Source organism: Ciconia boyciana, chromosome 2 (genome assembly GCF_034638445.1).
Source record: "Ciconia boyciana chromosome 2, ASM3463844v1, whole genome shotgun sequence".
Taxonomy (NCBI): Eukaryota; Metazoa; Chordata; class Aves; order Ciconiiformes; family Ciconiidae; genus Ciconia; species Ciconia boyciana.
In genome coordinates this window covers 32,396,676-32,419,357 of record NC_132935.1, presented here as the reverse complement: position 1 = coordinate 32,419,357, position 22,682 = coordinate 32,396,676, and the positions used below count along the sequence as shown (strand labels likewise).

Below are 22,682 nucleotides of genomic sequence, written 5' to 3'. Positions count from 1 at the left end.
TCAGAACTGGATGAATAGCACAAGTTTAGCTTTCTTTTTTAGGTGTAAAGCTGAAACGATGGTCCTAGAGGCTTTCTTGAATCTTTGCAATGTGGGCTGTTTGGGTATAACAACAAAGCAGGTTTATTTGATGGCTGTACAGTCTTAACAGAGCTAAATAGCTTAGACAGCAAATCTTTATTTAGATTTAATTGCAGCAGAATCTAATTAACAGTTCTATATTAAAGACTTGAGAGTCTCTGATCTCTCCAAAAATCATCAATACTGCCAAAACTAAAAGCTCATAAAAACCATGAGACTGATTTACATTGTGAGATTTTTTCACTGAAGTCATGTATGCAATTTCTTCGGAAGGAAAATAATAGCTGTCATTAAAAACCAACAAAAACACAAAAGTGATTTAAAGGGCCAAATCTGGGAGAAAGCGTGAAATATTGGAAGAACTAGTAATGAAGAGACTTGCCAGTGTAAGCAGCAGACTAATTAAGCATCAGTAAGATACTGCGAAGTTTCAGAGATTTTCATGCTATCATAAGGAGGAATCTAGGAAACATATTTATATTTTAACTACAGAGTTATAATGGCAAAACTGTGCCTCTAGCATGGGTGGGCCCAGCCCTACTCTGCCTGGCTGCCAAATGACGGGGTGGGCCTGCAGCACAGGGCTCCAGGTAACGTGAGGCTGTAGCTTATTTCTCACATTTCTCTGCAGCAGTACAGACACTCTTTGGTTTTCTTGATCTGATGTGCAGACAGGAAAAAAAAGAAGTTGCAATACTCCACTGAAAAGGAGGGAAGCAAGAGCTAAGGTCACCTACAATAATGACTTTATGTCTCTCCTCCCTTTGAAATCCTTGGCTGCTGCACTACTTCCATCAGGAGAAAGTTTGCGTTTAGAAGACAAAAAAAATGCATGTGACTTTTTTTCTTTTGTTTATCATCTTTTCCTTCCTACTCCTCCATTGCAGATGACTAACTTCCCCTTCAGTCCTCGGGGGGGACTGACCGTACAGCACGGCCCCCAGCTGTTTCAGGAATGCCTCCTTATTTTGCTAGGAGAAACTTGCCTGGATGCAGAACGTGCAGCCCACGCACAGCCTCCATACTGTGTCTTTCTTAGATGCAGCTACTGACCACATGTAGAATGTGGAAATAAGGCCTACAGCTTGCTTTTTGCAGGTAAAATGGTACCAGAACAGGATGAAGACCTGTAACTTCTGTTCTTCTGTCCCATAAACTCTTCAGATCTGGAGAGGACATCTGACCATGACTGCTGTACTAGCAAGAGAAATCCTGCATGACTTGCACTTACTTGCGTGACTTCCAAATGACAGCATCTGCCCAGGTTCCACCACCTGATTCTTGGGCACGTAGATCCCCTCCAAGGAATGCCACAGCCACACAAGGAGAAAATATACTGCTCAAAACAGTAACATGCAAATATTCAATGCAATTCAGGCAAAGTCAAACAATTGTTTCATATTTGACTCCAACAACTTTTTGGTGAGCAGTGAGATGCAGCTGCACTCTTACACTGCAGAAATGGAGAAGTCAGAAGTACCTACAGGTTAATGAGACCATGAAAAATGCGAACAGTTTTTTCCCTTCTGCATGGACTTCTGACTTGCTTTCTATAGCTTTTCTCTGAATTTCTTTTTTTTTTGGCCCAGAGCAGCTGGGAATATTAGCCCTCCAGAAACAAGTTTTGCAGGAAAATCTAATTACACACACTATATTTCAACCCAGAGCACATTTTACAGCCTACTTTGAAAACAAAGCTACTAGTTATGGTGCTATAATGTTATTACCGATGTTATAATAGCGATTTTGTGTCTGACCTGACTCCTATCTCACCACTCTATCAGATTCGTTGGCTTTTGCAAAGTCTGATTAAGCATTAACTCAAAACATAAATCCTAAGGAATTTTCCCAGTCACTTTCACATTTTCTAGTTTGCTGCCATGCATAAAAACCCCATTCTACAAAATCCTATGCTGTTGCTTTAGTGAATGAATGCAAAACACTCTTGGAGCCATGGTAAATACAGACTTTTACATGGAGACACTTAATTTATTCCAGCTGCATAATTTCTCATCTATTGCTATGTCCTGTATTTTCCTAATCAAACCACCTGTTGTTTCAAATAAATGGCTAAAACTACTATCTGCCTGTTTTAAGTTTAGGATCCAAAGAGGACGTAGTAACAAGATGGTCATTCAATCCGTATTCTCCAAACAGATAACTAAATTCAATATTCAAACGAAAGACAAATGTTCAGTTGGACAGAGAAGCAGCTTAAGTAGCTTGGTAGACTGCATTCCTAGTGGGAAGAAAGTCCTCTGCCTTTAAAATCTAGGCTGTTCGCACAGTTAGGAACACACCCTTAGGAAACAGCAAACAGATTCTCCCAAATATGGGAACTGCACACAGTTTCCAAATAAGGAATTCTCCATGGAGTCTTAAACAAAGGAAATCATCTTCTTTTCCTACTGTAAGTCAAATGAATCATTTTTCCCCTAGAAGAGACTTCAGTATACTTTCCTAGATGAGTACATTCACTTCAGCATTTTGAAGTTCCTACGCTTTCAGTTTTGATTTTGCAAAAGGATATAGAAATGATCTCTCAAGCTCCAGTAGGCAGACTTGTTTCTCTAGCTTCTTTATATTCTCTGCTCCAATTGATTTGGGAGAGCCTGTCTGTCTGCAGAGACAAAATTAAAAGCGTTTTTTTTTTTTAAATACAAACTATCTTTCTGAAGTCTGTAGAGAATATGTTCATATGACAAATATTCGTTACTGCTCCCAGAACAAAGGGACCAAACCCAGATGTGTATAACTCGTTTAGGAAAGGAAAAAAAAAAAAGCCGTAACAACTGACTAATCTGCTTTTGGTCTGTTGGCCTTTTGCTGAGTAACAGGCTTTAGGAACCTCTTAAAATCAAGGTCAAAGATTGCTAGACTCGCATGGATTTAAAAAACAGCCTCTGAGCCAGTAGCTGACATGCCCTTGCCTTCCAGTTCCAGCAAAGGTACCTCTACCTCTATGTTACTTGCAACACCAGCTTGTGACCTCCTGGACAGAACTGACAATGTCATTTACGTGCAAGTCTACAGTTCCTGTCTGGAATTCTGATTTTTCTACTATACTAGTGCTTTGTATCAAGTTCTTACTTGTAACTTTCTAAGAGCTGTTTTAGCTCACAGGCAGACCTCTCAATTACTGTTGCAAGATCTCCCAATAAAATCAGTACCTGATTATTAGTGATTTTTTTTCCCTCTGAGAAGTTGGTAAGCAATCAGATTTAGTGGGGGCATGGCCTCTGACCAGCCTACACCCTAAGTATCTTCCCTATACCCTTGTGGGCAGCAGTGGCTGCTAGCTGCTCCAGCCAACTTGGTCCCTTGAAGGTGCCAGCAGGCCTCCTAGTGATGCTCCCCCAGAGCTGGCTTCAAGAACAAATTCAGCGTTAGACCCTATAAAAGGGGCAACACATCTGGAATTTCCATGCATATCATCTGACACTCACTTTCCATCTCTAAGCTGAGGGCTAGGTCTCAGTTCAGAACAACATTTTTCTGCTCCAGCAGAGACTAGAGTTCCTCAGACTTTTTTGCTGGTAACAACAGCACAATCAATAAGCACTGTCAAAGGAATACTGGGAGGAGTGAAGAGGTTGTTTTGGCTTTAAGGAAATAATGCCCTCATTCCATAAAGTTTCCTCTTCTACTTGGAGAGAGGGGAAAGGTGGGGAGGAGTAAGAGAGGAGATTGACACATTTCCCGTTTCACTTCTCTACGAGACAATGGAGGGAGTCGCATTCCACATCTGGTCTTAAATTGAGCGCTGGACAAACCCCACCCCAGCCACTGCTGCTCAGTTACACTCTCTCTCTCACTCTCTCAGCTGTGTTCATCCCTGGGAAGGCTCTCTCTTGCCAGTCATATTCTTGCCTCCTCCTCCCACCCACCCACCAGAGTTTCCCTGGCAGCTGTGTCTTAGCCTTGCTCCAGCCCTTAGGATGTCTCCACCTACCACTTCCTGCTATGAAAACCCTTTAGATTTATACCACATCTGCTAACTTGGATAATGAGACACCAAATTCTGAGCTGTATCACCTCTCAAATGCACAGATGGGGGAAGGGATGCAGAAGTGACTTAACGTACCTTGGCAGCTCTTTTTCTGCTTGGATTCTAGGGGATCTGCACACATCAAGAATTGAGTCTATTTTAGCAGACCTTGAATTCCTTTAACTCATTCCAGCAGCCCCTATAGCATGTAAGAGTCACCACAGTGAACCATTCCCTTGTGCATAATGCAAGTACAAATACGCAGCTCTAGTCTAGCCAGGAGTGGAAGGGTGCAAAGGCTTTTAAGACAGGGAGAAGCTGGGAGAAGGGGCAGGAAGATGAGAGCTGTATAGCTCTGTGGAGACTAGGAAAGGAGCTGCAAAGGGCCTCCTCAGCCCTTTGGGAGGAGATGTTCCACAGGAAGCTCAGCAAAAAAAGAGGAGTGTGCTTCAGACTCCCTCTTGACAACTTTTTTGTGGAAAAGGGAGTGAATTAGTTCAATGCATCATTATTTAGGAAGTGGCTGTTCTGTTTGCTCCATTCCCAGTTATTAAAAATGGAAATACCAAAATTGAAATCAATTTTCCAGAATGTCACTCCATCAGCAACTGAAAAGAAACAAACATTTTTACATGGGATTTCTAGCTGGTACATCATTTAATGTTGCAAAACTGTAATGTTTGGGCTGTAAATGCTTCAGGGAACTTAAAACTATTTCCATTGGATCTTAAATCACAAAAACATTTCTATTACTATGAATTTCTCACACTGTACAAAAACAAGCTTCGATGCTTTTAAATTCAGCTCTTCTTTATTTGCCTCATAACATTATAGCAGGAAAGGGTTCATAAATATTGAGTATTATACCCCAAATAATGTCAAAACAATGAATGTCAAGATTCCTAAAGAGAAAAACTGTAGTTTTATGACAGTAGGCAGGAGCGACAGAAGAGAGAGAGGCACAGAGACAAAGAGAGAAGGTCATTTATTAAAAGCTGAACATTATACAGAAGCAAATATATGACTATATTTGTAATAAAGTAACTCTCAGAAAACATATGCTATGAATCCCTTTGAACCCCTCAAGACTCATGTGTGGAATGCAATATGTGCCAGAGGCCCAAAACAAAGAACACATACAAATACTTAAATTAATTAATTTAAAATAATATAGGATTCCTGCATGTAGTGTAAATTATTCTGATTGCAATTTCAAGGCTTTTTATGCCTGAGATGAATAAAAGCAAGTTTCCTATATTCCCAGAATATAGGAATATAGCTGTGAAATGAGTGGTGTCCATAAAAATAAAGGGCATGTGAGAACTTTGAGATTGTGTTTGACTGCATGATAAATTAGGCCTTTCTCTCCTTACTTTTACTGGCTTATATTAGGAAAATCTCAGTGCTGACCAAAAGCAAGTGTTCTTTTTTCCCCCACAAGAGACCAATGATTATAACATTTCCTATCCAACCCACATTTCTGTACCTTGTTTCCTGGAGACTGTTAGAGTTCCCACCATGCCAGCCTAATTGTCATGATAATAAAACTATGCCCTGTTCAGTTTCTGAAAGACAAAACAGGATCCAAATCCAGGAAAGGGTTCATGGCTGTGAATCAGTTAAGGAGACTTCCTCCAGTCCAGAGTTAGTTAAGTAAGATCCTGAGCCTCAAAGATTTAGATGTCTAACTTGTATTTAAAGGTACCTAATTACCTCTAAGAATCTGAGCCTAAGTCCCTTGGGGTTAACTTGTGGCTCTCTCCTTAGCATTTTCTACAGCTATTTCAGAGAGATCCCTGTTCAGTTTGCTGACGCTAGGCATGACAGGAGGGAACAACTCTCTTATTTGAAACCTGTGGAGGCTATTAGGTATGAGAACAGTTAAAAGCTAAGGTGCTTCAAAGGAACTGCTGGCACCTTTTAAATCCCCATCATGAATTTAGCTTCTTATTCCCACTGACTTGACTTTGCACGCAGCTGAAACCCACTTACTGTCCCATCTTCTTATGCTTTCCACCTTCTGTATGCTTAAATACAACTTCTTCCATGAGCCCTACATAACATACTGCCTTCCTCTAAGAAGCAGCAGGCTTTTTCTTTCCTCTCCTACTTTGCAACATCCTTGCTTTGGAATCCATCCAGTAAGCTCCTTAAGCACATGGAGTCACAAGTACTTAGCACAGAAGGGTATTACATAAATAATAATAATAATACAGTTAATAGCCCATAAATGGAACCTTAAGGGGCTTCTAATCTTCACATGTGCTTGGAAAGCAACTTTCCGAAACTATTTAATTTGGGTGAGAGTTCTTAGCAGCAACATAATAAGCAAAATATCAAACAAGTTTGTACAATTACATAGCCAAGTGGGCTCCAGCACAAGGCAATATGTGTATATAGTTCGGCTGTGGCAGAGCATTGCCCAGCCCCGGATTCCTGAAGCTGATTTTTAAACAAAGTTTGCAGGGAACGTGTAGGATGTGTTACTCTTCTGTGCTACTCACTTGAAACTGGGTGCCAGGTTGGAGGAGTGAATCATTTTGGAAGCAGTCGATTTCTTTAAATTTCCTGAAATAAGAAATGACATAATGTATGCAGTTACGCACACGCTAGCAATACACTGTTGATGCCTATATTTAATGGCCTTGATTTTTTGAAGTTAAATGATGTCATATATAATTTCAACAACCCGGTGTTTGTAAGAACATTTTGTTCTCCATTTTCGTGGAAGATTTCAGTATTAAAATTGCGAGCAAAATGAGCAGAGTTAACAGTGCCACTAGAGTTTCTAGTCTTACTTGTGACTGAAATGTTGCTTATGTATAAAAACCGGACATATCCTTGAATAATGATTTTTGCTTCAGACCAATTTGACTACATCATCCCCCCGCTGCTCAGCAGTGGGACCTTCAAAGAGATACTAATCACCGAGTTTTCCATGAAATACACTTATTTTAGTAAAAACTTGAATGGTTTAGAGCAGAGTATTGGTCTGCACTTGGAAAAGAGCTGTCCTGGAAACCTGCATTCCCAAAAGTGGCTAAGGCATGGGTCTGGGGCCCTCTCCCTGACAAGGCATGTGCTTGTGTGTTGGCCGATACTTTCCAGTTCTGGTGCCTGACCCTGCAGTGGGTCCCGGGAAGCCACCGTTGTTTTCCACAGGGACATGGAAATCTCCTGAGGAAAACCAGCCTCGTCTTGGAAAAAGCAAGCTGTCATTGCTAGCCTACCCAGGGATAGGGAAAACTGATGGCTTGGAAACAGAGGCACTGAGGTAGCCCTCAGGGCTGCACCCCTCTTCACAGGCCATCCCCAGAGCTTGCGTGTGGGGTAACAGAGGATCCTCTGGGGCGAAAAACAAAAGATTTGCCCGTATCGCCTCTCCGTTTCCCTTACGTTTTCCCTCCCGGCTCCTCGGAGAGGCCTCCGGGGCGATGACAGGGCCGGCCCCGCCCGCGGCCGTTCCCGCCCTCTCCCGCCCAGCAGCGGGAAGGAGGGCGCCGCGCCAACTTAACGGCCGCTGCCGCCATGGAAACGCGATCCCCCTCAGCGGGCCCGGGGGGGCGGCGGGCGCGGTGGCTTCCCGCCGTCCCCGGCCCCGCCGCGCCCGCCGCCCCCCCGTCCCGTCCCGCTGAGAGGCTCAGAGAAACCCGAGAGAAGTCAGCCCAAAACGCAGCGTCATGGGGTTTCCTTTGAGCCACGCAGTGCTGTTTTTTGGAAAAAAAAAAATAATCGTCCAAATTTAGTCAGCGCACCACTTGTTCTATTTCTTTATTTTTAACAACCTAGGAAAGCGGCAGCGGGCCGAGCAGGTGGGGAGTTTTGCCTGGCTGAAAGGGGAGGAATTGTACTTGAGGGGGGAGACGAGGCGCTGAAGGGAGGCAGCGCTGAGGGGACGCTGGCGGGGCGGGAAGGCGGGCGGGGGCTGACGGGGCTGGAGGAGGCGGTGGAATAGCGGGGGGCTGGAAGGGGCGGCTGTGGTGGTCGGGAAAGAGAGGTCGGGCGGGATCTGGTGTAGGCAAATGGTGCTGCAAATCTTCAGCGGCTGGAAGGACCGGAGTATGGGGTGTGCAGCCTGCGGGATGGGGAGGCAGACAGTGAAGCCAGAGGGTAAAACAGGGTTCCAGAGGAAGGCAAAGAGAAAGAAACACAGTGAGCTGAAGGGGAGGAATCTGAGGTTTGCCTGGGAAGAGCAAAGGCAGCAAGGCAACTTTTCATCAGCCACCATTCCCCTCGCAAACGTGGAGGAGGGCCCATTGCCCCTCAGGGTGCCGACTGACCACGCAGCCGAGGTGATTCCAGGGCCGGCTGCTGCCGGAATGCTGCCGTGCAGCCCTCCACCTCCGCCTCGCTCGGTCTGTCCTCATCCCTTGTGCTGCCCTCTGCTAATCCTGCCCAAAACCAGGGCAAGGAAGCAGAATGGTGGAGGGGCTGGTTGCTACTGCAGAGTTGAAGGGAATGGGATCTCCCCTGCTGATAGACCAGCTGGGCTGGAAACATGGGGTTGAACCCATGACTTACTATTCCTCTGCTGTCAACAAATAACAGTGAGAAACCATCAAGTCCCTGCACCGCTCATCTGAGTAAAAGATGGCAATTTGCCACTGATAGAGGTTAATCCTCCAGCTCAAATGGCAGAAGGGCATGTTGTGGAGTGACTGTTCATCAAGCCTGCTAATGATCATGCAGTAACATACATGAATTCAGATGATGGGATGAGTGTCCTCTCTTTGCTTTTAATACAACCTGCAAAATTATGCTGCAGGACTCATTCTTAATTTATCCTCCTTCTGCATATATTCATCACATTGCAGGTTTCAGTGGCATAATCGTGTGGTTTTTTCCACAGGATGCCTCTCTTCCTCAGTGCATGAGGTGGATGGTGCTCTGGGGATGAGTCGTAGCTGAAGGGCACTGAAGGGGGATGTTATTTGGCTGCCTCCTGTTTCAGTTTTGCTGAAACAACGACAGTGAGCAACATGAGGGAGGTCTGAGGGAGACAGGATGGTCTCAGGAGCAAGGTAGTTAAACGCCACTTAGCAGAACTGCAGCCTGTCTTTGCCTGCGTGACAGAGCTGCTACACAACACTGGGCAGCAGCTTAAACTCCAGCACGCTCGCCACTGCAGGTATGTGCCCCAGTGCTTGGATGTCCAGCCTGCACTGTCACAGCTACAGCTGAGATCACCAGACTTCTAGTCCCTATAAAGAGAGTGCAAAAAAAAATGCTAAATACTCTGAAAAAGTAAGCGAAACAAAAGTTGTAGGTGTCTCAGACTGAGAATCCAAAGTACTTGTGTCCGTTGTTCATATTCTTTACCAGCCTTAAGGTTTAGTTAAATGAGCATTTCCTGTGATATCAAAGCTAGGTTCTGTTTCTCCATGTCGCATCTGCCCGTACACTGTTCCCTGCCTCTGCGCGGCAGCTACCAGCTCCCCAAACGCACTAATGCAACCATTTGTGGGCCTGCAGTGCAGATGATTTACAGGCCAATCTCATAAAATTGCCTCAGCGCTGCTATGGAGGCAGTGAACTGTGCTGTGAGAGTGGGACTGGGCAGCTGGAGATGAGGGCTGAGAGAGGGGAAACTTCTTTAACAGCTTTTGCTGTGGGAGGGAACTTTCCTATAACTACACCCTGAGTCCCTCATCACTTGAGTAGTAATGATGGTGTGAAAACTTGCCCTGCACCTCTAAAAGGCGTGTAACAACATACACATTAATGTTGGTGAGTTACTCTGCCATCTGAGCCCCTGAGCAACATCGATGAATAATTCTCTGTGCAGAGCAGTGTTGGGGCAACATTTGGTGTATAAGTACACACAAGCACAGACAGAACAGAGGAGAGATCAAATTATTGACCAGGCGCTCACCAAGTGGTCACTGGCTGTTCTGCTCACCAAATGATGCCAGAATCCCACAGGAAAAAATCCCACCCTAGAACATCACATGTAATTAAAGACTGCATCCTCGCACAATTGTGCAGGGGGCTAAGCAAAGGGTATAGCTCTTAACCCAGCATTTGACTAAAATACTAATTTCCTTTGAGATATTCTGTTTATCCAAAAATACCTCTCTTCCCATTTAGATCTGGTCAGGACAGCTGTTTCTCCATTTCAGCCTGCCTGTGACACCTGGGAGGCTGCTGCAGACTGCGAGCAGTATCCTGGTGCCCGAGGAGCGGCGATGAGCTGGTAGGGGCCTCCCGAGTCCTGCCTGCTGCTGGGGCAGCCCAGCACAGTGTAGCCCTTCTCCTGCTCCGAGCCGGACAGGGGCTGCTGTATTCTTTTCCTCCCGCTGAAAGCAGCCTGTGAGCTGGGCGGCCTCAGCTGGCTGCACAGGTGGAGGGAGGCAGCCTGCGCTCCCCAGGGAAAGGCAGGCTCCAGGATACATTATTGATTTGCCGGGGGAGACTCTTGCTGGAGGGCAGAGAGAGAACAGGGCAGCTGGGCCCTGCGAGAGGATGTCTTGCCCCACCAGACATCAATATGCTTCAGCAGACTGGGGAGCAGGCGCTGGCGAAGCCAGAAGTTAGAAGGGCAGAAGTTTCCTTTGTTCTGTTTTTCTTACGGAAAAAAGAGATGAGGAAATAGGTTTAAGGATTCTGGATGTAGAGAAGGGAATAACCTCTTTATTTAGTAGTGCTTTTTTATTTATTTAGCTTTATTTATTAGAGTAGCGCAGCCCATCCAGCAGTTTTTTTAAAGACTGTTTTAGGGTTGCCTGTAGCTGAGGAAATGGTGACTGGTAAGGGTGGGGAATCTAGAGAGTTTAGTGCGTGTTTGTTGGGTTACTTTTGGTTTGAAATAAGGGCAGCTTCAGGGACGAGTGGCCAAGTTCCCAAGCCAGTATTTTGTGGTTTTACAATCACACTTTCAAAAATGTTTTCTCCTTCCTGTTGCTGTACGGAAGATCCCCCAAAATAGCCCTGAAGACTGCCAGCACACCAGGCAAAAGAAAAAAAAAATTGCTAATAGCATCTGTTTTGCAGTTTGTGTGACATACAACACCAGGAGACAAATAGATTTGAAATGCAAGTGTGTTTTCTATTGTTTGTAATTTGACAGTGACTCTTTAAGAACACAACATTGCCTCCAGAGTTTATTTTACAGTTCCCAGTAAATAAGAGTTAGGCTGCCAGGCGTGGTTACTTTGGGGTTTTTTTAGTTGTTCCTAAAATCATGGTCTAAAAACTCCTAAAATGCAGATTGTGCTGTTGCATGTTTTTGGAAGGACTTGTTCATTGTGTCCCCACAGCACTCCATACTCTGCTTTACTGTTGCACATTTGCCTGTAAGTCTGTACTCGAAGAAATCGTATTTCATAACTTCGTTCTCTTTAATAAGAAAATTTGAAGAAGACTTCCCCTTTTTTTGAAATAACTATGATACAAAAATAATGAGCTAAACAGGGCACAAGTGGTGACTGGTAAGTGACTGTTCATGCTGATAGTATGCCTCTTGGGATGGCTTTGGTCCATGCAGCCAGTATTCCTCAGGCAATGCCCAGGCACAAGCCAGAAACCATTCCCAGTAGGCAACGTGGGGACTTGTTTTAGGAGAGGAGGAGAATGCTGCCGCATGGATGCAAGCTGGGCAGTGCCACTGGCTCTTAGAGTCAGAGGACAGGCACTGAACCTGTTCAGGTTGCTAATACAGATGTCACTGAAATGATATATAAAGGAGGCAATTCCCCAATTTCAAGTGGAAGGCTGAGGAGCAAACGGTGGGGTGAAGCAGCCAGGGCAAGCAATAGGAGATCTTGGGATACAACACAAGTCTTTTTATTAAGTTTCAGGGCCATAAATTCACAACATTGATGTTTCAGATTTTGAAAATCAGGTAACTGGTATGCAGCACTGCCACAAATCTCAGTTCGTTAAGTACTTAGCTGTCCTACACCTCTCCTGTGTAACGGTCCTGGTCCTACGCAGAATCTCTGAGGAGGATCTCAAGCCGGTGGAACATGTAGGGTGCGTGGGTCTGCTTGCCTGGTTTCTTTATTGATTGGATAGTGATTTTAAGTAACAAAATGCAGATTTGTATCACATTTCAGCCGCACCAGATATATCTGGGTAACCTTCGTCAGAAAAATGTGCATTTCCTCTAGGATGTGAAATATGAACTACAAGGTAAAGGGAGAAAGCAGCTGGATAAAAATTGTATTTTCTTCTCCTACTAGAAGTCTGTAACCTCTGGCAGCAAGTGTTGTGTCAGCTGGGTGTGTTCATGCCTCAGACATTACTGCTAAGCCTGCCAGCGTTTGTCTGTGAGACTGACATCAATTTGAAGGAGAAGGGAGATGTCAGAAACCCGTCTCCTTCAGCATGCTGCTTCAGCTATTCAACCACTAAACTTACAGATAGAACAGTTGTAAAACAACAAAATAAATTCCAGCTTCCCTCCCCCTCCCTCTCCAAATCCCAAACACTCTGGGTTCTCCCTAAATAATGTCCGTGGTCACCTATTTATGTTACTTGCAAAGTTTCCACTTACCACAGTCATTTTGTAGGAATGAGTGTGTTCTTTCAGTGTTGGAGAATATGGCTTTGTGATAATAAGAGCAGAAATAGGGAATGGGAAAAAGACCAGAGGAAAGTAGAGGCCTCGCCTAGTACTGCCCTTTTACCAAGTAGCCTGAGTAGAGAATCAGGGAAAAGCCAGGCAGTACTTCACCCTGAGCTATCACGTCAGTTAATACTGAAAGCAATTACTGATGGTTTCACAGGGTTAAGACCACATTTAGGGTTGGATGAGGTTTGTTCAGGCAAGAAGGCTGTCTGTGCAGTTAATTCCAAACACTTTTAATTTGTCTGATTCACAGGTTGCCACATCTGAAAACGGTGAAGTCCAGTTAAGCTTGGAAACAGAACAAGGGGACCCACGTGCACCTTAAAACTGCCTTCCTTAAAAACAAGACAGCGAATGCAAGTCCTCACTTTTAAAGCAGCTGTGCTTTAAAATCCCTGAGGTTTTGCTCCACTCTCCTCCTGTTAGGCTGTCTGAATACCTGGGGAGTTTAAGTCACAGAGACTTTCGCTGGAGTAAGTGTCTTGCTGACTTGAAGCTTTATCAGAACAGTAGTCTTATACCCCAAAACAGCTGTAGAAGAGCAGGTGGGCTATGCAGTTGATAAGCCTTTAAAATCAAGTAACAAGCTCACCTGCTACATACTTAAGAGGTCTTTTTTAACTTGGGAAAGACACAGATGTTAAGGAAAAGGTTATATGCATGCATACAACATAGAAGGAGTGCTATTTCCAGCACAAAGCTGGAAGTGTGTGGAATCAGGATGTGCTAATCCAGACTTGCGCAGATAATGCCCTGAATTCATATACTCCTTTGTTTTATGAGTTTGATATTTCCAAAGGTGCCTCTGGGATTTAGGTATCCAATTTCCAGTGGTACCAGGTACCAATAAATACAGTAATTAGCAGTACAGACTTACTGTGAGGGCACAAAGAGAAGAGCTGAGTGACTTTTGAGAAATCAGTTTTTCACCAAAAGCGATGCCAGTGTGTGCTCCCAGCTCCCTTGAAGCAGCCATAGCTGTGCACCATTTCAGTGAGAGTGGTGTCCTTGAACAACTTCAGCCATTGTGCTTTTGTAAATTGGCTTTCAAAGGTTCTAGGTTTTCCTTATCAGTATGGAGGAGGACAAGCCTCTTTTGAAATGTTTGTTGATCCTACTCTTTATCTTACAGGAGGGGCATCCTGGCTTGACCCCAAGAAATCTGCAGTGCTTCTGAAATGAGCTGTCACTGCTTTTGCATCACTCTTAAGTGGAAGGCTTTCTGTGCTTGGTGTTGTAAGTGTCAAAAGCCTCTGACCTACACATATCTACAGCCACATAAATGTGTATTTCCCTTTTTATTACAGTCTTTCCTCAGAACTATGAAATACAGAAAAATGGTTACATTTCCCCAAACAATTCCAGTAATCAAATATGAGAACAGTAGAAAAATCTGCATGTGAACTTAAATGAAATCTTACAGAAAATTCAAGTGGATTTTTGTATAGCATATTTTTAAAGCTAATAAGTAGCTAAAAATGCACTTCATCTTCGGAATTTCACATGAAAACCACTTCTAAAAGAAAACATCCCTGTTTCTCCTTTTTCTCAGTTCCTGGGGTACTTGGCACAGCTTGTGTTTTGTGTGGTGAAACTCGTGTATTAGGCACTGAACTGAAAGAAACAAAGTGATAGAACTTGTCCTTCATGTATCTTTTTTATTTGCTTGCTTCTTGCTTTTCAGGCCTGAGTTGATACCTTCTGTCCTTCACAGAAATAGCACTCCTTTACATTACATGCTCAAGCCACCAGCCCCTTAGAGCAGCACACATTTTAGACACTACTAACCTCTCCTGTCACACTTTTAAAAGGCTTTTGGGCTGAACTTTCAAACTGTTTCTGTGGGCTCTTACGACGTATAAGTGGCAGGAAGAGAAGATGTGAAGATAGTAGAGGGATGAACTACAGTGCACAGCAGGGTAGCTGACAGGTATAGAAGGTGGCTAAAGGAGTACTGTGCTGGTTTTGGCTGGGATAGAGTTAATTTTCTTCATAGCAGCTAGTATGGGGCTATGTTTTGGATTTGTGCTGGAAACAGTGTTGATAACACACTGATGTTTTTGTTACTGCTGAGCAGTGCTTACACAGAGTCAAGGCCTTTTCTGCTTCTCACCCCTCCCCACCAGCGAGTAGGCTGGGGGTGCACAAGAAGATGGGAGGGGACACAGCTGGGACAGCTGACCCCAACTGACCAAAGGGCTATTCCATACCATATGACATCATGCTCAGCATATAAAGCTGGGGAAGAAGAAGGAATGGGGGGACATTGGGAGTGATGGCGTTTGTCTTCCCAAGTAACCATTACGCATGATGGAGCCCTGCTTTCCTGGAGATGGCTGAACACCTGCCTGCCCATGGGAAGGAGTGAATGAATTCCTTGTTTTGCTTTGCTTGCGTGTGCAGCTTTTGCTTTACCTATGAAACTGTCTTTGTCTCAACCCATGAGTTTTCTCACTTTTACTCTTCTGATTGTCTCCCCCATCCCACTGAGGGCGACTGAGCGAGCGGCTGCATGGGACTTAGTTGCCAGCTGGGATTAAACCAGAACAGGTACAGAAACGGTGAAGAAAGGAAAAGAAGGAAGAACATTTTAAGACACTTTCAGCAAAGCACTTGTGTGTCTATTTCACGGTGCTGTGTTTTGTGGCAGTGCTTTACAGAGTTTATCAGGAAGACCTTTAAAAAGTCTTGGCCTCCACCCCACTCATATATGTTGCCATCTAAGCCAAACATTTCACTGGCTCCCCCTCCTTTTTTTTTTTTAAAAAAATCCATTGGGAAGTTCCTCCTCTCCCTCCCTTTTTCTCCACACAAGATCCTCATTAGCTGTCCCCAACTTTATAGTCCTTTTCCCTCTCATGCCAGGGACCGTCTGATCATGTCTCTCAGATAACTTTAAGGTACTTTAGAAAATACGTTAAAATTCCTCCAGTTTTGAAGCCTCTCTTGTTACAGTTCCCTCAACTGTACATTGGTAGATCAAAGAAGCAGAAATCATTGCCAGGTTAAGATAAAACATCTCCACTGCATCTAAGCACAGCTCTATGATGAGCACAGACTATCTTATCTTTCGTTTGTTCTTTTCCTGTGGCTGCTGTCCCTACAAGCCCATTCTTCAATTTCCTACCTCAGCTTGTGCCAAAAGTAGGATCCAGCTATTGAGGTATAATGAAATGCACTAGAAGGGCTCAGAAGTTTATCTTTACAGCAGGCCAACAAGCACTGGCCTTTCAAAAAGTAGGATCAACAAAAGGATGCCTCCTGTTTTACCCCCCTAGAGCAAACAGAATTGCACAAAGATGCAAATTATGCTCATATAGATGGCACAAATAATGGAACAGAAGTGTTCTCAGAGTACTAATTGTGATTACCTCAACAATCTAACCAAAGGCCCATTAATCTGGACTGTCACTTGCCCTCTAATAGCATACTTCGCCTTCCATGTAGATTTAATTCATCACACTGAATTGTGTTTTAACAGGGACAGATCAAAGAAGGTGCTACCAGATATCTTTGTCAGATTTTATAAAAAGTCTTTTTTTAAAGCAGAAACTAGGTGACATAAAATGTCTGGTGGCCTGTCCTCAGAAATAGTAATTGGCTCAGTTTACAAGGCAGAACTCTGTGCCTGCCTGTAACCTGACAGGGAATGATTATAATATCCTCAGAAATGGTTTACATGCATGCTGGCCTTCACTGCGCTGGAACCAAGCTGGTTTAAGAAAGCCACGTTTCCTGTGTGGTTCAAGACACAGCCTTTCCACACTTGGGAGGTTTCTTATGAAGGAAGAGTTTTGATCTGCAGTTGTTGCAGTCTGCTCAGTGCTGGTTTGAAGTGACCCTACGGTGATGAACACAGCCTGCCAGCCCTTTGGGCTAGCCACAGCACCCTGTTTTCTCAGTGGAGAACACCCTTTTAACCCCACGCATGTTCCAACTCCCAAGCAACAAGCCCTCAGTCTGCACAGTAGGTTGCGTAAGTGGGGACCACACGTGGCTTGCTCACCTGTGAATGCACTGTAAGACAAGGCCAGCACGAATACACTGCAGTAGGTTGCCCCTTTACATACTCTGTCAGTGTTCAAAGAAAGCATATGTGCAATCCCAGGTCTGTAAGAGGGAAGGATGCTTCCTAGCAGGGCATGTTACAGGAGAGAAGACATCTTCCACCCTACTGCTTGGCTGCACAAACCAGCACTGGGATAGAGCTTTGTTGCTTCTTTATAGAAACTTTGACTTGAGCTTACCTCAGTGAAAGTTGCAGGTGTTTTGCTGAACAAGTAAGAAATCAGGACACTTAAGTTCTAATATTTCAACACTATTTTTTTGTGTCAAGTTCAGGGTACAGACTGAAAAATACGACACACACCTCCCCCCCCCCAGTGAAATATTTAGAAGTGTTCTCATGTGGAAAGTTTCATTTTGACATTTTCCAATTCAAAACAGTTCATTTTGGCTTTGTTTCACATGGAGATGTATACTCACAGGTAGTTTTAGTGCCTCTGCTTTATAGGCCTCAGGATCTATATCCCATTCAACACAGTCACTGTTATCCTAGTGTAATGTTCCATTCCAGCCAGAGAATAGAGTGCGTTAAGGGAAAAAAACATCTTGACAAGAAGAACCATCCCACAGAGGAAAAAGCATTAAGTATCTCAGATTACATCTCCTAGAAATGTCGTGTGGGGCTTAGGCACAAACAGGTTACTACCAGACTGATCCAGTTTGTTTCCAGTGTGTTCCAGCAAGCCATATTTGAATTAAGATGATTGATTCACTGATCAAATACTTTATTTTTCTAGGAAAAAAATTATTAACTTCTTCATAGTTGCATTTTCCTATAAAAAGTGTTTTGGTGCAAGTTTTACAGCAACTGTAAAAATATATTTTGACAATCATCCTCTTACTTACAGACGTTAATACAGACTAAGGACAGCCAGAATCTTCAAAGTTTTGGTCAGGAAAGAAAGTGTTCAAATGTTTACTGAACAGGACTAATATAAACTGGATTAATCTCTACCATAGTTTTCCTAGATGGAAATGTCACTTCCAACTTGATTCTCCTCTGATGTTGATCTTCCCCTCCAGTAACTGAGTTCTTGTTATCTGCAGCACAAGCAGAAGAACAGTTCTGTTGTGAAAGAAGGAAATCAGCACAGCCACAAGTTCTGCATCAGCTCAGAATAAAACTGAAGTCTCAGAAGAAGGCCTGAGGTTGAAGGATGCCATTCAGAAATTCCAAGAAGCCAGTTTAATTTGAAATAGACCAAATGGCAGGGAAGTGCTACTGTGAAACTGAAGCAGAAGTCCTCAGTACTGCAGCTTTCATAATATAAAAACTGTATTTTCATCTTCTGTCACAAGTCATTAGGAATATCAGTTCCTGTTCAGATAACGTCACTGCTGACAGTACCTCAGTCAGAGGTACTGCTTTTCTAATTTTACTGTCTTTGTCTATGCCTTAAGACAGCTGCTCTGCATTTCCCAGCGACACCTAGAGTTATGACCCCTACAATGAGAATTCAGTAATTCTTCCCGTCTGTCTGGATGAAGACCTATGGTAACCAAGTGTTTCCTCTGAAGTCCATGTGCATCTTTCTCCCCCATAGCCTTCGTATCTGTGCTCTGACACAGTGTTTGAAGTCAGCAGGTGACCAATACATGCTGCAGAGTCTCCTTTCTGAATTTTGGGATTGCAGTTGCCAGCACACTCTCCCCTTCCCCAGAAGTAACCTGGAGTAACAGGGAGGAGTCACAGCCCTATGCTCTGGCCAGCTTACACTTTGGATGATTATACCCTGCTTGTCTATATCCCCTTTGCAGATTTAACTAGACACAGTGTGTGATTTACTTCCCACCAGAGCTTGCCATGTAGTTTGCTGGGTGGTTAAGATAGATACACAAAGGCTATCCACCATGTTCTTGTTGAACTGTATCTGAAACGTTCTGAAGTCCTTCTAGATGAAATACAGGCTGTGGGCATCTGAGAGAAAAGAGCATCTGAACAGACTCAGCACCACCTTGAGTCTTTAGGCTATGAAAAAAGAAAAGCCCTTACATATGCTACTGAAACCTGATTCCTGATGAAACATGCACCGCACAGACTCAAGATCACACCTTAAGATCAGAAGAGAAAACATCAAAACCTGAGACAGACCTCAGTATCTAGTGGTTCATTTCTCTCTCCTTATGATGGGGACACCACACTCAGGGAATTGGAGTTCAGCTTACCCTAGAAGAGCAGGCCACTAAGGGATTTCCCCGCACACTGCAACCCTGGGCTCCTGGCAGCAGGAGGCTGCCTATGAAGTTCTGACACCCCAGGAAATCTGAGCTGCCGGAATAGCCTGTGAGAGCCCTTCTGCTTTGTACTGCTAACACAGGAGAGGCTGAACAGAGCACCCCAGAGCCCAGATCTCATGGGAGCAACATCAAAAGTTACCCCTAGCATATCTCCCCTCCGTGAATGTCAGACACATCACCACATCAGACAAAGAGAACATTTGCACACATATTTCATGAGTGCTCTACAGATAGCTCCAGCTCTGCAACCCATCCACAACTTCTTGTTCATGTTGTGAACTAGCAGACTGACCATGTGTCATACCACTTACCAGCCTACTAAGATAACTGCTACCACTATTCATTCAGTAGCGATGCATACGAAACATTATTTCTCTCCTAAGGCCTAGGAAATCAGAACACCACTACTCAGCAAAAATAAACCAACAGAGTCCATTACTTTCTTTCTTTTTTCAAGTCAATCATAAGAGTCTTGAATCACCAAGGCAAACAATCTAGTCCCCTCCCAAACTGGAAGCCTTTGAAGTCTCTGAGCTGGACATCCAGCTCTGTGAGTCAATTCATGTCAGCTGTGCCTATCCACACTCCCCAGGAGGGCAGCTGCCCTTTGGAGGTCTTAAAGGGCCTCCACAGTCTGTTACATATCCCCTGCATGTAGTGCTCTCCAACACTTGTAGCCATTTGTTGGCTTGCTGATGTTAATGTTCTGTGAACTCTTATCAGATATATTTATTACCACAGTTGTTAATGTTTTGAGAAGGCACAGGCTGGCTTGAGTTCAAAGGAGGACCACAAGAACGGAAAATAAGCCCTGAAGGTGCTTATTTCAGGAGCCTGACTAATGTACCTTACTGAAGAGAAGGTTGAAAAAGGCAACGTGATGAGTAGGTGTTGATACTCACAGCTGCAAAAGGTGTTTTAGTGCAGGGCTTTTCAGTTCTGCATAGCAAGATCCATTTTTTTGCTCTTGATGTTAGGACCTCCAACAATAGATAAAGTGTATTTCTGAGAGGGGAAAGTAATTAATCACCAGGGCAGAGCACAGGGGGGCATCAATAAGCTCACCATTATGCGAGATTTTAAAAAGAGAAAAAGAAAGCAGTGCAGCATCATCAGAGCCATGCCAGTGTGTCGAGGAGAGTAGGGCACGTGAAGGATGTGAGGCAGCAAGATCTTGAGATCTCTCTTTTAACTCAATAACATATGCAAATGTTTTGTGTTTCTGCAGTGTAGTCTGTGAAGGTGGCAGTGGAAAGATGTTCAAGGTCATGTTGTGATCTAAGGATACTAGAAAATGAGGTGCTGCATCTTGCATTATTACTAGTGGATTTATTTGAATGCAGAGCAACATAAGAAACAACCATGGTCCCATTTAATTCCAGAGAGACAATGCTGCATGTGGAAGAGCTTAAAGCAAAAAAACCTAAATACATTTTGTCACTCCCATCTCTGCAGATCCTTTGTTCAGTGGTTATTAGTACAAAACTCATGTGAAGGAAAACAAAATGAAATAACTTGTTGCTCTTTTAAAATCTCAAGTAGGTCTCGTCTTCACAAGGAAAGTGACAGTGAAGACAGGACAGTATTGGTGATGGACAGAAGTTTGTGGATGTGGAAGTCAAGGAATGATGGGGAATGAATCTGGAGGGGGAACTGATACTCTAGAGGACATGAAAAGCAGATGCTCTTTATAGCCATGGAGAATAAAACCTTGCTTTTTCTGGAAGATATGTTGCTTTGTGGAACATTTGTGTAGGCCAGGATGAGAATTACAGTTTGGGTGCTCTCCTGGCTTCTTTCTATGGCTCCTTTCAGTGGCTCTTTTTTTCCTGAGCTATCAGGGTGCTTATTGTAGCTGTTTGACAGGAATTCAGGCTGTGTGAACAAGGTAAGGAAGAAAATTTCCATCATGTTCCTCTTCAAATCAAAAGGTTTAGTTAACGATATTAATGCTACAAACTGCTTAAGTATTATGTGGGTTTTGGTACTTTTTGACACTTCTTATAGCATTAAGAAATACAGTTGACTACTTCAGACCATCCATACACTGTTCCTTCAGTGTTCCCTTTGAAGAAGAAGAATGAAGATGAGACTTCCTTGCCAACCAGGGTCAGTGTGTTTCATACACTCAAAAGGCTAGAGCACAGCTGGAAAAAAAAAAAAGACCTAAAACCAGTGAGGAAACAGAGAATAGGGCTTCACCTGGTCTTGCCTGGTGTTAGCCCTGTGAGAGAGTGGCTGCCCATGAGTGGGGAGCTGCCCTCCACAGAGGGATGGGGCCAGGCTGGGCTGGGCAGCTCTGCTTTGCCTCCTGTTTCTCACCAGAGAAGGAAGCAGCGGCTTGTCCTTTGGAGAAGGAGCATCTTCCCTATTGACTTTCCAACTGACTCTGCCCTGTTCCCTGTCATCTCAGGGCTCTTCTCCTGGCCCTTAGGTCCCAGCGTTCTTCAGTTTATCTCAGCCCTGCCAGCCCTGGCATCAAGCCCAGTTTGCAGGGACAGGGCGAGCTCTGGTCCCAGGAGAGGCTGATAGGAGGGAGGGAGCAGCAGGAGAGGGTGGGTTTTGGTTTGTTTTTTTTTTTATAAGTTGAAACGAAGAGAAAGAATCAAGGGTCTTCCAGTAACAGGTTTGTTTCTTCTTATTGAACTCAGCTTTGCCTTGCAATGAAGGGCATAATTAGCTGTCCCTCTCTGTAGCTCATGTTCTTTTATTGTATGAAATTATAACTAACTTACGTGCAAAAATAAAATGAAGATGTTAGAAGGAGTTTTTCGTTTGTAACATTTTTATTGGGAGCTGAATCCACCCTAACTGAGGTAAGCAGAGAGGATTTTGTGAAGGACACCCAACTTTGCCTAGACTTTATAGACTTAAACTGGAGACACAATGGGGAAATTAGGTCAAAAAAAAATGTTTTTACATATATATGCAGCAGTCATACAATCAGTCATATGGCAAGAAGGCGTGTACTGCACTGGATCAAAGGGGAAGAGCCTAGCATGAGATTAAAGGGGGGATAATTGCAAGCAACCAGAAAGTTTTATAATAGAGGTGATAATAATATACAGCAGAGGAAGGAAACTGCAAGGAACAGAAATGAGGATAAAACGCAAATAAAAGAGATCCTTTGATCCTTCTGGCTTTCTCCGTATATAACAGAATTATTTTATCACCCACTTACTTCATTTCCCTTCCACTTTCATCTTGCTCTCCTCTGATAGCTTTCTAGTTCCCCTGCCCTGACACTACACCAGGTCTGCCTCCCTCCACATGTCATGTGGCAGTGCAGTGCAGGATACATCTTTATCAAGTGCCAATTCTAAATATGAAACATCTTCAGTGAGAGACTGTACTTCTCATTTCACTGCTGACTTTGGGAAGCAACAGGGCTGGCAGAGGGCTGAGCTCTGAAAACCACCCCACATAGCGATCCACATGGCGTGAGTTGAGCCTGAAGTGCCAAAACTCCTGACCACCATTCTGGGAGAAAATGTAAACATTCAAATAAAAGAGAACCCAAAAAAAGAAGCAGCCTGGGAGAGGGATTTTCCTGATATTTTTGGAAATTTCAGATTTTTACCAAAGCCGTGAAAGTAAAAAACATTTTCCTTCCTCCTTCTATCCCTTATTCTGTATCCTGTTTGGTTTCACAGGTCAAGAGGTCCGTGACCAGAAGGAAGGAACCAGCCCTTTCTAAAGAGGACGTCATTTGAGTCTTCTAACAGAAATCTCTGTACTACA

At 43.9% G+C, this 22,682-nt stretch overlaps 1 long non-coding RNA gene across 1 annotated transcript; it reads left to right on the top strand.

The window, feature by feature from the left end:
• The first annotated feature begins 13,001 nt into the window (after positions 1-13,001).
• Positions 13,002-22,675, top strand: LOC140647557 (uncharacterized). Its single transcript, XR_012040832.1, has 3 exons — positions 13,002-13,111; positions 13,771-13,874; positions 22,595-22,675. It is a non-coding gene; the product is annotated as an uncharacterized lncRNA (long non-coding RNA).
• Positions 22,676-22,682: the final 7 nt, after the last annotated feature.